Source organism: Grammomys surdaster, unplaced genomic scaffold (assembly GCF_004785775.1).
Source record: "Grammomys surdaster isolate TR1022 unplaced genomic scaffold, NIH_TR_1.0 126546, whole genome shotgun sequence".
NCBI lineage: Eukaryota > Metazoa > Chordata > Mammalia > Rodentia > Muridae > Grammomys > Grammomys surdaster.
The window spans coordinates 6,902,379-6,916,428 of NW_021621338.1; positions in this window are offsets into that span (position 1 = coordinate 6,902,379).

The following is a 14,050-nucleotide window of genomic DNA, read 5'->3' on the forward strand; positions in this document are numbered from 1 at the left end:
GGATCGGCTTTGGTGTTGTCTGTCCAAACTGCGCTCGAATCCTAACAAGAAGAGCTTCTATCCCACAAAGATAGTGCTTCTTGGGAGATAAGGCATGTGGATCTCTGTAAGTTCGAGGCTAGTCTGGTATATAAAGTGGGTTCCAGGGCATCCAGGGCTACACAGAGACCTTGTCTCTAAACAAACAAACAAAAACAAACAGACTATGCTTTTGAACCATCTTGTCAAAAGAACTAAAGATATGTAACTAAGATTCCAAGAAGCATGGTCTAGGGTCCCTTGTTTTCCTGAATTGTATACCACTTGAACTCCAACGGAAAATTAATGAAGACCTCTTAAAGCATCCCAAATCAACTCCCCTCTGGAAGTAATGCAAAAATGCAAATTATCAGCTTTGGGGGTGCTTGGAATTGGTATTGTTTAGAGGCTTTCGGGACACCTGTTTAAAAGCAATGAAGAATTCACAGCCTTTGGACCAGCATATGCCCTACCATTTTAAGCTGCCCTCAAGAGCCCTCTTACCCATGGATATGTGAGATCACAGTTGATGATGTGTGTGTCCGCGCAAATCAACTGGCTTAATTCAGGCAATGGATGAGTGAGCTGCAGTAGGGAGGTAAAGAGAAACAGTTAGTAATGGACCGTTTGACTCCAACTGACATTTAAAGTGTATCAACTCAACCTTTTGTTTTTCTTCTTTGTATCTAACTCCTCATATGTATTCATCCCAGGCTCTGCTTTGGCTGGATGATGAGGATGTTAAAAATTAAGTATGGGGCCGGGTGGCGGTGGCATACGCCTTTTATCCCAGCACTTGGAAGGTAGAGGCAGGTGGATTTCTGAGTTTGAGGCCAGCCTGATCTACAGAGTGAGTTCCAGGACAGCCAGGGCTACACAGAGAAACTCTGTCTCGAAAAACCAAAAAAATAAAACAGAAAAGAAAAAAAAATTAAGTATGGAAATTTGAAGAACACTATCCTTGTGAATTTTCTGGTTCATAATTTCAGAAAGAACTGCATTACCTAAGTTTATTGAAGGCGGTTTGACCTGTGTGGGATAAATCTTTGCTCTGCAGACAATATTTATCTACTATAAAGAATGTAGAGTTTACTGCATGAGATATAATCCTCAGTTCTGTATTTATAGCTAGCAGGTGGAGGAATATACATGTAACCATTCTCCATTTCTATCTCCTTAATTTCTTGAAAACTCTGAATTACAAGGAATTGGAACAATCACACACAGGTGAGAGTAAGTGAGATTCTAACGTACATTCCGATTAAGAGCAAGGTCTGGTGGCTGCCACTTCAACCTGCCTATTTATATTATGTTAGACACCTATCAGAGGTAATTGCACAGCGGCAGGAAATTAATCAAGTCCGTTCCACTAAATGGTCAGTTTACTGCAGCTCAGTAAAGCGGGCTTCATTTCCTCTGTGTGTCTCATTAGAATCTCACCTGAAACGTTTATAGTTCTCGCTTGGATTTTGGCAATCTAAAAATGCGTTGATAATTGGCTAGCTGCAGCCCCTGTGCAGGGTTAGTTACTCCTTGAACTGCAGTGCTGAATTCACAGCCCAGGTTGAAAGCACTGTGAGCTGCACAGGCGATGGGAAAATTGAGGCTGCATTGCGTCTTCCCACTCACAGCTTTCTTTGGCGATGCGCTTCTGTGTCACTTTACATGATGCTGTTGTGTGTTTGACATCTATCTGCTCCTAAACTGGGGCCCTTATTATTCTAAAGATGCTTTAAGATGGGCTGACTTTAAAGCTCTTTCACATATGTCCTCCATGTGGTTAATGATCACAGAGTTTCAGGCTCTAGATCTGGAAAGGCCTGTGATTTAGAAGCTTCCCCTGACTGTCTCTTGCTTTAATCTGCTCAGCTCTGTCTTTGCCATGCCCACCTACACACAGCTGTCCATCTCCCGGAAACCTTTCTGCTGTCAGTCAAGTGACAGACGCCTATAGAAGCTTTGTGTGCCAAGGCCTCCTGAGGCCCAGCACCATATTTAGAAGAGAAAGGAAGGGGGATGGGGGAGGGAACATAAGGGATTCTTCCAAGGCCAGGGTTTGAGGGAGGGTGTGTGGGTGTGGGTGTGGGTATACTACCAGTGGGAGGGCTTTGGTGCAAAGCTTCTTCAGAAATGGCTTTCTCAAACACACAAGAAAATTCAAGCATATATAACAGCCTCCAACATCTGCAGCCCAGCACTGTAATGTGAAATCTCTGTGGGAAGTTAAGCATCCCAGGGTTGATGGAGGCAAAGAATAAAGCACCCTTCTGTACTTTAACAGAGCTCCATGCTCAAGAATAGCCCCAGTTTCTCTCCTAGTATGGGTGATAGAGGTATCTAGCCTTCTCTTTCTTGGACTTCCTGATCCTTAGCTGATCTGTAAGTACTGTTATTGTCTCTTCCTTCACTTACTCAGGAGCACCGGCTTTGCTAGTTGGATTTGTCAGGGGACAGTTCTGCTTCTGATTTTATATGGATTTCATCCTCTGAGATTTGATGTCTTAATATAGGGAGGAAGTTGCATCTGGTGACAAGACTCTACAGGACTGAGATGTCTCTATTTATACAGCAGATGACATCCTTTTTACAGCTTTGTAAATGAAAAAATGGGATAGGTCAAACTTAGATCTATAGGAAGACAGCCTGACTTTATTTAAACTCCTTTATTTTTTATTTGATGCCATTCACGCTAATTTTGATATAGCTGTTCTGATCTGTTTGTTTTGAGACAGAGTCACAGTATGTAGCCCTGGTTTGCCTAGAACTCTATGTAGACCAGGCTGACCTCCAACTGTCCAACCTCTTGCCTCTGTCTCCTTAGTGCTGGCATTACAGATATGACCACCATGCCTAAATGAATTATGCTTTTTAAACTTGATTTCATATTCCCAGTCAGCTGAAGCTCAGGACTTTTCTCCAGCATCCTAAATTTACAGTAAAATCATCAGAAATACAGACATTTTTCTAACAATAATTAGATTGTTAGAAAACCCAGAATAAAGATAGTTTTTATGTAGGAGGAAGATGGATGGTTTCTACCTACCTGAATATGAATTATATTTGCTTTTAATTTATGGTAATACAAAGGTACATATCAGCCGATATAATTATAATTTAATTCAATAATATATTTTTAAAAAACTGTTTAAAAAACTGTTAAAGCTGTTTTCATTAGCTGTACTCGTTTTAATTTTTTTCTATTTCTATTTTTGTTTTGTTTAGTTTTATCACAGATAATGGAGGTGAAAAGAGACAATTGAGAGAGCTGGCTACTCGAACATTATAGTTTCTCTCTGGTATCAATCCTCTGCGTGGCTGTGTGTCTAGGAATATTGCCTCCCTTCACAACTGGCTCTCTCATCAGGCAAAAGGCAGGCAGCCATGACTCAGGAGCAACAGTGTAACCAATAAGCCTGAGCAAACAGCTTTATAACCCCGGAGCATGCCTGGGATGTTAACACAGATGCTTGGCAAATCCGTGGGGAATGTTTGGCAAATGTTTGAATCACCACTGCTCGAAACTTGTTGAGTGCAAAGCTAATAATTACCAAGTCACAATAATTTTGTGACTCTTATTTTTTTCCCTAATCGTAACCGATCTTAAAAAAAACATTGTTTTTATTGTTTTAAACTTAGTATAAAAATGAGGGGGGGGGCAAAGAACTGTAACAGATCTTGGGAATCTATACGTGCTCATATATATGATAGTAAAGTGGCAGACAGCAAAAGCTTTAAATTTTTAAAACTGAAGTCTCATCGAGCAGTCTCTTCAAAGATGATTTACCTATTTATTATTCTGTAATGTTTTGATCTTCATGTTCTGATAAAACACACATGTATAATTTAAATCTAATATCACTTGGAGTTCAACCTTTTTTTTTTTTTTGACAGTTGATTAATTTTCAAAATGATGAAACTGGAGAGAACACATTGAGTAGTGCTCAGAATGAATATTTCAAAGCTCTGGGAATACCCCCAATAAATTACACTCCATTCTGGGTAGAATTAGACTTTTAGGAAAGACTCATCTCAGGAAAATAACATGAAGGCTAATGGTGGTTTTAGAATTTGGTCAGCATTGGTTTGGTGTATTTCAATACCCAGTGAACCCAGAGATTATTTGTACAAACATTATACCCATGTGTGTACACACAGGCATGAATTCCCACAAACCCTGAAATACTGTTTGTAAGCCACAGAACTTCATTAGCTTCAAAGAATATGCCTTCCATGCACCACCTGTAGCAGTTTAACCTAGAATAAACATAGTTTTTTATGTGGGAGGAAGATGGATGGTTAATTGTTAAAGAAAAAATAAACTCTTTGAAAATCAGTACCTGTAAAAAACTTGCCTCATATCATAACAAAAGTATTGACTTTTCTCTTTCATTCTGTCATGCTGGTTTTTCTCTCTGATTCTTTCTTCTTCTTCTTTTTTTTAACAATTTATTCATTTATTTTATGTGAATACACTGCAGTTGTCTTCAGACACACCAGAATTGGGCATCGGATCCTATTACAGATGGCTGTGAGCCACCATGTGGTTGCTGGGAATTGAACTCAGGACCTCTGGAAGAGCAGTGCTCTTAACCGCTGAGCCATCTCTCCAGCCCCTGATTCTTTCTTCATATTGTGAAACATACAGTTTTCCCATGTTCATTTAATGAATTCATTTTAGAAAATAACCACAAAAAATAAATTTCAGAAGGTGTACCTGTGCATCTCTACTGTGTGTGTGTGGAAGGGTTCCATACTGTTTGTGAGGGAAGGGCATCCCTACTCTGTGGGGAAAATGTGTCCTACTGTGTGTGTGTTCCTTATTCCCTATTCTTGAGTGATCAGGTTTTTACAGGCATAGAGAGTGTAGTTTCCCCCAGATATGTGAAGGTTTGGTTCTTTCCTGAGACTGTCTTCTGGGTCTATTTATTAAGGCATTTAGGAAACAGATATAAATGTTCACACAGTCGATTTCTGTCCACTACACCAAATGAGCAGCCGTGTGTCCTGCCATTTTGGACAAATGTGCCCACCTCTGTAAACAGACTTTCTGATCTCATTTCCCATTGCCTGGACAGCAAACTTTGTGATTTCGGGAGCTTGCCAACTGCCACCTCACACCACAGACATTTGTTTCTTTTTCTAGCTGTTTACTTTACACAGCAAACAGAAGAAAGAAAGAAAATCTCCAATGAACACAGAGCCTAGCTGGTTATCAGCCAGTCAGCCCAAAAGTTGAACAGCTTAGACGATTCAAATTAGTGGTTAAAATGAAGTGTGGAGAAGCTAGCACTTCAAAATTTTTACCTTCTCACTTCTCCATGTGTGTCCTTTCCCAAGCATTACAAGAATTAGTTAACATCTAAAATTTACTTCTTCGTGGGTATAGCATAGTTTATGTATAGATTTAATCTTGGCCGTTTTGTTTGTCTAGAATGAACGGTTGTCCGTGGCATGTGATTCGCAGCTTTCCTGAGACCCACATCTGTGCTTTAGACTGAAGCAGAGGAATCATGATTTCAAAACCTCAGCTGAGTCAAGTGTAACCTCAGCTCAGCCTCTCTGTGCCTGGCCCTCATCCTGACACACACAAATGACGCAGGTCTCTTCACCTGTTTCATGATCTGAGAAATGCAGAAGTGAGAATGTCCATTCCTTCATTTGTTAAATTGGGTTGATAACCATGGCAACCTCAGGATTATTTCAGAAGTGACACACTTTACATCCAGTCACAACAGAGTGGCTGACATAAATACTAGTTGTCTCTTAAGAGTGCAGTGCCTGGAACTTGTTATCACTTGTTTTGTTAATCACTTGTTTTGTTAGTATTTGCATGTGTGTTTTTGAATGTTAGTGTTTGTGTGGTGTGTATGTGCTGTGTGTATGTGATGTACATACATGGGTGTGGCAGGTGACCATGTTATTGCATGTATGACATGTGGAGAAGAACGTTGACTGTCCTACTTTTTCCTTCTCAGCTCCATTCCTTTGAGACAAGATCACTGATTCTAGCGCTAGGTCAGTGGCCATGAAACTTTGGGGGTCTTCCAGTCTCTACAAACACTGCCCTGAGATTATAGGCATGGACAGGGCCACTTACTTTCTTAGCAATTTAGAAACATCCAGCACCCCCTTATAGTTTTATTTATGTGTGACTATACAGTCACAAGAATACCAGATCCCTCCAAACCCTGAGGTCTTCCTGTCTGAGACTTTGTACCCCTCTACCCTTTTATAGACATCCCCACTTTTAACATCTCTAGCCAATGTTCAGTTTTTTTCCATGAGTCAGATTCTTTTAGAATCTATACATATTGAGGCAAAGGACAGAATTTACTTAGTTTTAAAAGACTGAATAGTATTCCAACATGCACATGTATACACACACATGTGCACACACATACACATGCAGCTACATCATCTCTTTCACTTTCCATAGATACCTATGTTGATATAACTTGGCTATTGCTAATAGAATTCCAGACATCTTTTTAACAAACTGATTTAACATCTTGGGGAATAAATAATAAGTTGGATCACTGGCAAAATTTTTGGTGTGTTTTTGTTTATATGAAACCTCTTTACCAGTTTTTCATAATGGCTATAGTAATTCACTATAACCAGTGTGCAAATGCTTTCTTTTCTTTACATTAGCACTCGTGCTAACCTTAAATACAGATGCACTCTGGGTCTGTGGAGAATCTTCTTCCTGCATGTCCTTCTCTAATGAATATCAGCTTTTAAAAACAAATTTAAATTTTATTATATCTAATTATGCATATGCATGTGTGTCATGTGTACACATGAGTGCAAGTGCTCACAGAGGCCAGAGGTGATGAGTCCTCTGGAGCAGGAGTAACAGGCTGTGAAGAATCACTTGATGTGGGTACTGAGAGCCACACTCTGATATTCTGGAAGTGAAGTACATGGCTCTAACTACTGAGCAGTCTCTTCAACCATCACACCTAGATAAAATACTGAACTTCATCTACTGCAGGATGTGCATGTATGTGTGTGGGTACACATATTGCTCAATGTGTAAGGTATGACTTTTGATTTCTTTCTCATACCTAGCATTCATGTTCCATGCCAGTGTCAGCAAAATTGCTCCCCCTAAGCACAGATTATATAAAATGCAAAGAAGATAAAGTGAGTTCTGCTATAACATATCAAAGTAGAGCACGGGATGCAAGCAGTTTAACACAGGTGCTGTGAAACCATATTAAACAACCAAGTAATATATTAGAAACCCTGGGTTCTGGATTGTTCTGATGTTAGACAACTCCTTAAGCCTCTACTTCCAACAGAACATCCAATGGTCCTTTAGACCCAGAGATAACACAGTTCTAGTACTAGCTCTTTCTACGCTTTGTTCTTGAGAAAAAAAAATGATCACAATCAGTTGTTTCTAAATAATCATCTACTCCTCATGAGGTAAAAAGCAAATGGGTTCCATGCAACTTGATGTCCTGTGAGCAAGTCCTTTATTTTATACAAACATTTTTCTTTTTTTCTTTTCGTTTTGTTTGTTTGTTTGTTTGTTTTGAGACAGGGTTTCTCTGTATAGCCCAGGCTGTCCTGGAACTCACTCTGTAGACCAGGCTGGCCTTGAACTCAGAAATCTGCCTTCTTCTGCCTCCCAAATGCTGGGATTAAAGGCGTTCGCGACCTCTGCCTGGCAAAATTTTTCTAAGAAGAATAGATGAATCTTATTTTGCATTTTAGAGAAAGAGTCTGTTTTCCAAAAGCACTTGTTTAAAAAAACTTAAACCTACTCAAGAAATATAGAAACCATTCTCTGTATATGTATACTGTTACTGCTTATAATGTTAACCTTTACTGCATGCGTGAATGTAAGCTGGAGAATCCATAACTCACAGTTAGAGAGGGTCTTCATAAATAAAACAGCCCACTTAGTTTTGCATCTTCCAAATAGCAAGGCAACTCACCCACCAACAGATGGACGCATTTTTAATCAGTCAACCCATTGCAGTCTTTTGGTGAGAAAATATATCTGCAGGTTACAACAAAATCTTTCGCTGGGTTAAAATAATAAAAGTAAAATCTCAGAATCACGGGTTTCATGAAAAGAATTATAAATTTTAATACTTTGATAACCCATTCAAATCTTGTATAGTGATAAATTAAGCTAAATTATTGGTGGAAAAACAAATCATGCAAAAATAATTTGGGGTTATTGTAAATCTGAGACATGAATAGACTTGCCATCAGTCTCTGGCTCCTTTCATGGTTATCTATTCTAACTCAGTTAAGTAAGCTGATGTGATCCAATTCAACTCAAGGCTGTTTGTGCAATGCTGTTCAGAGATATTCTACAATATTATGCTTCTGTTCTTAATTTGCATTATACTGACAAATAACTTTGGAAAAAGATGCTCTTTGTTTTGGAGAAATTACTCTAAAAATGAAAAGATAATATTTATCAAAGGAAGCCAGATGCAACACGACTGAAGGCTTTCAGAGATTACTTTGGGAGGGTCCCGAATTTAAACGACTCTCTTTTTAAAAAGAATAAAATAGTCTATCAGATTATCCCTTCACACACAGAGCAGAGGGAAGGGGGAAAATGAGGTAATTATTTCCATAATTCGGGCACTTAAAACTTTCCTTTCAAATATCGAAATGATTGATATGATAATTTTGAATGAATAGTCAAATTACTCTTTCACAGTTTGCCTTCTCATTACACGAATGGATACAACCTACGTGTGGATGGAACGTTTGTAAATGTGGACTACTAAGCTCACAGCTTACAGTACCTTTCAGAATTTATCCAATTATCCATAATCACTTAGCCTTGGGCAACACGGGTAGTAACACTTTATCTTCTTCTTCTTCTTCCAGGTACCAACGTAGAGCTTTCCCTCCAAGACTTGAAGCATGGCTGAGATTTCAAGGCAGAAGGGTAAGCCATGAGTGCTCAACACACATCAACTCTGGTGGCACACACCGATGTATACTGTAAAGAACAGTACAATCTCAGAGTGGAGAGTTGAATGCAGTAATCATTTTTTATAGTGTTCTTAACTCACTTAACAAAATTTGTTAATGTCAAAATATTACACACTTCTACAGAAACTGTAAAAGTAAAAATATGGATGTTAAAATGGAAATTCAATGATTGATTTCTGAAGTGAATATGATGATGGCTTGTATATTCTTTCCTTTTATATAATTGCATATTTATATTTTATTGAGTTAGAAATACAGACTAGAGAAGGGAACAAAACACTTAGTTCTAAATCATCAACTTGGGTACAGGAAACAAAAGAAATACCTGAAACCTAGTTCCTTCTTGCTTTCCATCTCTCTCTCTCTCTCTCTCTCTCTCTCTCTCTCTCTCTCTCTCTCCCTCCCTCTCTCTCTCCCTCCCTCCCTCCCTCCCTCCCTCTCTCCCTCTCTTCCTCCCTTCTTCTTTCCCCCTCTCTCTTCCTATCATACCCCTTTTACCTGTTTACCCCTCTTTCTTCCATACTTCCTTCCATAAAAATCATGAGTATAAAACTAAATGCACTTTTTGTCTCCAAAAGCATATGAGGGGCTGTCAAGTTTGCTTAGTGGGTAAGGGATGCTTGTTATCAAGCCTGATGACCTGTATGTTGGAAGGAGAGAACCAACTCCGTTATCCTTTTACCTCCACAGTTATAATATGCACATATATGTACACATGCATGTACACACACACACACACACACACACACACTATTTTAAAACACTTAAAATTGATGAGGAAACATTTTTTGTCACAAATAAGTAAGGGAAAAAATTTTTAATAACAGTGAGATGTCAGAAAAAAATGGGATCCTTTCTTCTTTTTCACTGAGACAAACAGATGGACTTTCAAATTATACTTTCCTACCCAAAGGAAAGGGGAGAAAAAGATTGAAAATTGAGAGAGTCACACACAGGTTCTGAAAGAGATGGCTCCATTCTACGGTGGTGAGCTTCAACATGGCCCATCCCTGTAGGAAAACCAAACATCTTACAGGTGTGGTTGTGAAATTGTGGCTGGTCCTTACCTCACCCTGAGAACAAAAGAGATATGAAAAGAATTGGCAAGTGAGGTGGAATCTCCCTAACTCAAAATAGAAAGCTCAGACTACAGAGCAGAGTCCTAACAGGTTGTGACACGACAGTTTGAGAGTAAGTAAAGAAGGAGGGGGTTGTCAGGCATCAGAACTGTATCCTCAAGTTCAAGTCAGGTCCCAGTTCAGAGTCAATTTCTGTCACTGCAGGCACTGAGTGCCAAGATGTTAACCGGTATTATTTCTGCTCAATGTGTAGATCATTTAACTCTGTAGTGTGTTTTGATTTTAGAGAGACGGATGACGGCAAAGTCTTATCTTAACTAACAAGAGGGCTGTGTCCAGTTTAACACATTTCTTGGACAATTAAGGAGCCATGGCAAGCACTTTCTTGTGCCTTTGGTACATAGCTGGGCAGACCATCATTCATTTGGCTGGTCAATCATGGAGAAAGACCTGAATTTTAAATTTCTCACTCACCTGGCACAATGGAATAGAAGCCCAAGCTAAAACCCAATGAAAAAGAGAATAAAGTACTGGGTTTGACTTTTAAGGACCAATCATGATAAAGGAACTATAATTCTATGTCAACTTAGGTGGGAAAAGATGTGATTTTGTTTGTTTGTTTGTTTGGTTGGTTGGTTGGTTGGTTTGGTTTGGTTTTTTTCCAAGACAGAGTTTCTTTGTGTAGCCCTGGATGTCCTGGAACTTCTCTGTAGAACAGGCTGGCCTCTAACTCAGAAATCTGCCTGTCTCTGCCTCCCAACTGCTGGGATTAAGGGTGTGTACCACCACTGCCCAGAAAGATGTAAGACCTATTGAGAAGATTGTAAAATGAATGTTGATTTTGACTAAATCTACCAAATTCTAAGTATCCCCCCTGAGGAGAGAAAGGAGTTGTTTTACCTCCGGCAGGCTGCCTCTATCACATCTGGAGTGGGTATCCACTTCTGGATGCCACATTTTTACAGGGACATTGACAAATGACAAAACTCTGGGGGAAGGCGCCAGTGAAGTTGAGCCTTGAGGCCATGTCTTCTGAAGGAAATGGACTCCATTTAACAGAGATGCTGAGATGGGCAGATTGTGACACCCCTCCTCAGTTTGAAGGGAGGGGCAGACAACCTTCTTTGCTATTTTCCTCCAGGGGCAGAACTCAGCTCAGTGAGTAGCTTTATGAGGAGGTGGATTTTTTGCCAATTTAAGAAATGCTTGCCACAGAGTTTGAGGTATTCTACATCTATCCTGCTAAGTGGTGGTCCTCAAAGCAGGAACCAGCTAACCATCTATCAGGACATCTGTAGAAAGGAATTTTTGTGTTGATGAAAACATTGAGTTTCTTAACCTCTATGACTATTTATGAAGTGATGTCTGAAATCAGCAATTTGCTGGGAAATCCTAGAAGAATTTTGGAATTGTCACTAAGAATGAAAAGGGTAGTACTGGTTAGAGATCTGGAGAAGATAAACATAAATCCAAGACTGTGAAGCTGTTAGAATATACATGGGAGCCAAATATATAAAGTCCAAGGATTTAGTAGTCATATCTAACTAGAAAAATACACTAGGTGATTTTATATATGTATGTATATGTACATATGTAAATATGTCTGTATATAGGTATATATTTGTATGTATATGATGTACTTATATATGTATGTACATAAATGTGTATGCATATACATATATTTATGTGTGTATATGCATGTTTGTCTATATTTTATGTATATGTATATACGCATATATATATGCATATATATTGTGTATGTATTTATCTGTGTCTATGTATATACCCATATGTATGTATATGTGTCTGAGTATATAAATGTATGTGTGTATGTATGCATGTGAGTTGGAAATTGTACCCAAGGCCTCCTTCATGGTAGGAAAGTGTTCTACTACTAAGTGACAGCCATAGACTTAAGAATATACTTTATTTAACCCTATGCACCTGAGACAGTACCATTTCAACACAGTCTTACAGCAACAACATTACTAATGGGATGTTTTACAATCTTTGCTTTTTATGAAGTCTTTGAAGTCATTTGCATACATGATGCTTAAAGCACATCGCAACCCAGGCTCATCTCATTGTTAGCGTTCAGTTGCTACATGGTAAGTGGCTACCACTCTGGATTTCACAGACTGGAAACTTAAGTCTCCAAACATGGAGAAATAACACAAAAGGGGTTATTACCGGAATCAGGTGGAGCCGCAAAGGTTACCAAGAAATTCTGGAGCCAGAGACAAAATAAAGAGGGGAGTACCACGGAATTCTTTTATTCTGGCAGCTACTAGAGTGAGAGCAGCCAGGAGTACAGGTGGAATTTGACCAAACAGAGCAGAGACTCCAGTGGAGGCTGAACTGCACCTGCCCCACTCCTGGTTGCTCTGGCAACCAGACTCCCTCCCCATGCTAATGACATTCTAATGAGAGCATCCACATGCAAATGAATTAAGCAGTAATTACAGGCAGATCGTCACTTGTTCTACTGGTTCAGAGGGTGGTGGCTGTGAGAGGAGTTGGGGAGAGGTTGGTACCTCACAGAGGAAACTGCAAAAGCAAAGAGTGAGTTACAAAATAAAATGGTTACCTGGAGCCTCTACAACAGGCAATGGAGTCAAGTAGGTACACAGGTTACTCTTTCTACTTGGCTTTTTCTGATCTTATCATCTCTCAATGACTGAGATCAGCCAACGGAAAGAGGGAGAGGCAGTGCAGAGAGAAAAAGTGGAGACCCGGGAGCCATGAGTATCCCTGTCCCTCCTCTTCCCACTTCAAAATAAATTACTTATGAATTGCTGCAGCTCCCAACTCATCCACGGGGAGCTACAGTGAAACTGGGAAAACTTAGAGAAAAGATAAAAAGAAGAAAGCCTATCTTTTATTCTTGCTTTTGCTTCGCTCTTAATTGCTTTCTGTAGTTTTCCCCAAGTAGACCACAGTCGTGTTGTAATTAACAGTGAATGAGTTGAATACAGAATTGCAGAAACTTGATAACCCTGGCAACAGGGTACGGAAATATGTGGAACATGCTGAGGTATGTACCTTGTAGGAACTCTTAAGTTTCCAGAAGCTTGTGGAGTCTCTCAGGAAAAAGTAAAATTAATATGATATGTACATAAAGAAAACATACCTGATAATACATCCAGAAGTTAGTCGTTTATTATTTAGGCATGATGACTTATGATTGTAATTTCATATATTTGGGAGGCTGAGGCAGGAGGATTATAAATTGAAGCCAACTTTGGCAGTGTAGAAAAGACCTTGTCTTAAATAAAATTACATGACTGAAGATGTAGGTGAGTAGTAGATGCTCATCTAACATTCATGAGGTTCTGAGTTCAAGCCCCAGGATGATCAAAGCAAATTTTAAAAATGAATAAATAAATAAATAAAATCAGTTCATAGTAGGGCATGCATGGAAGCATACATCCAATCATTTGGAGTCCCAGTTTTATGAACATTGTATATCAATATATGGCCTTCAAACAGAAGTGCACAAGGAAAATAGTTCTCTACTCTTCTTGAGGATAAAAAGCTAATTATCTTCCTTGTTTTGTATTAGGACGGCTCCCAGTTTCACAGACACCCAGGAAGGAAAGCTTTACTGTGAGCTTGTATTCCAGGTGGAGAAATAAAATAACTTGCCCAAGAGAGGAAGTGGCAGAGCCAAGAAATGAATCCAGAAAGCTTGGCTCCAACGTCTTTAGATGTGTATTATAAGAAATCAGGGGAAGAGCTTCACGGCAATCAGTCCACCTTCACTGGTGGCTACCTAACCAACCCCACTGTTGATATCTACTTGCTGATAGAGTGGCATTGTGTAATATAGCAATCATATGGAGAAAGAATTGTAGAAAATCGAGTACGCTCATATGGCTGGAATGAATAGTTCACATCCGGCATGGAAAGGAAGTGTTCACAAGGACCTGTCGATGAACCCAGAATGGTGCCACCGGACGGTTTGGATGTGAGGGAATTGAAGT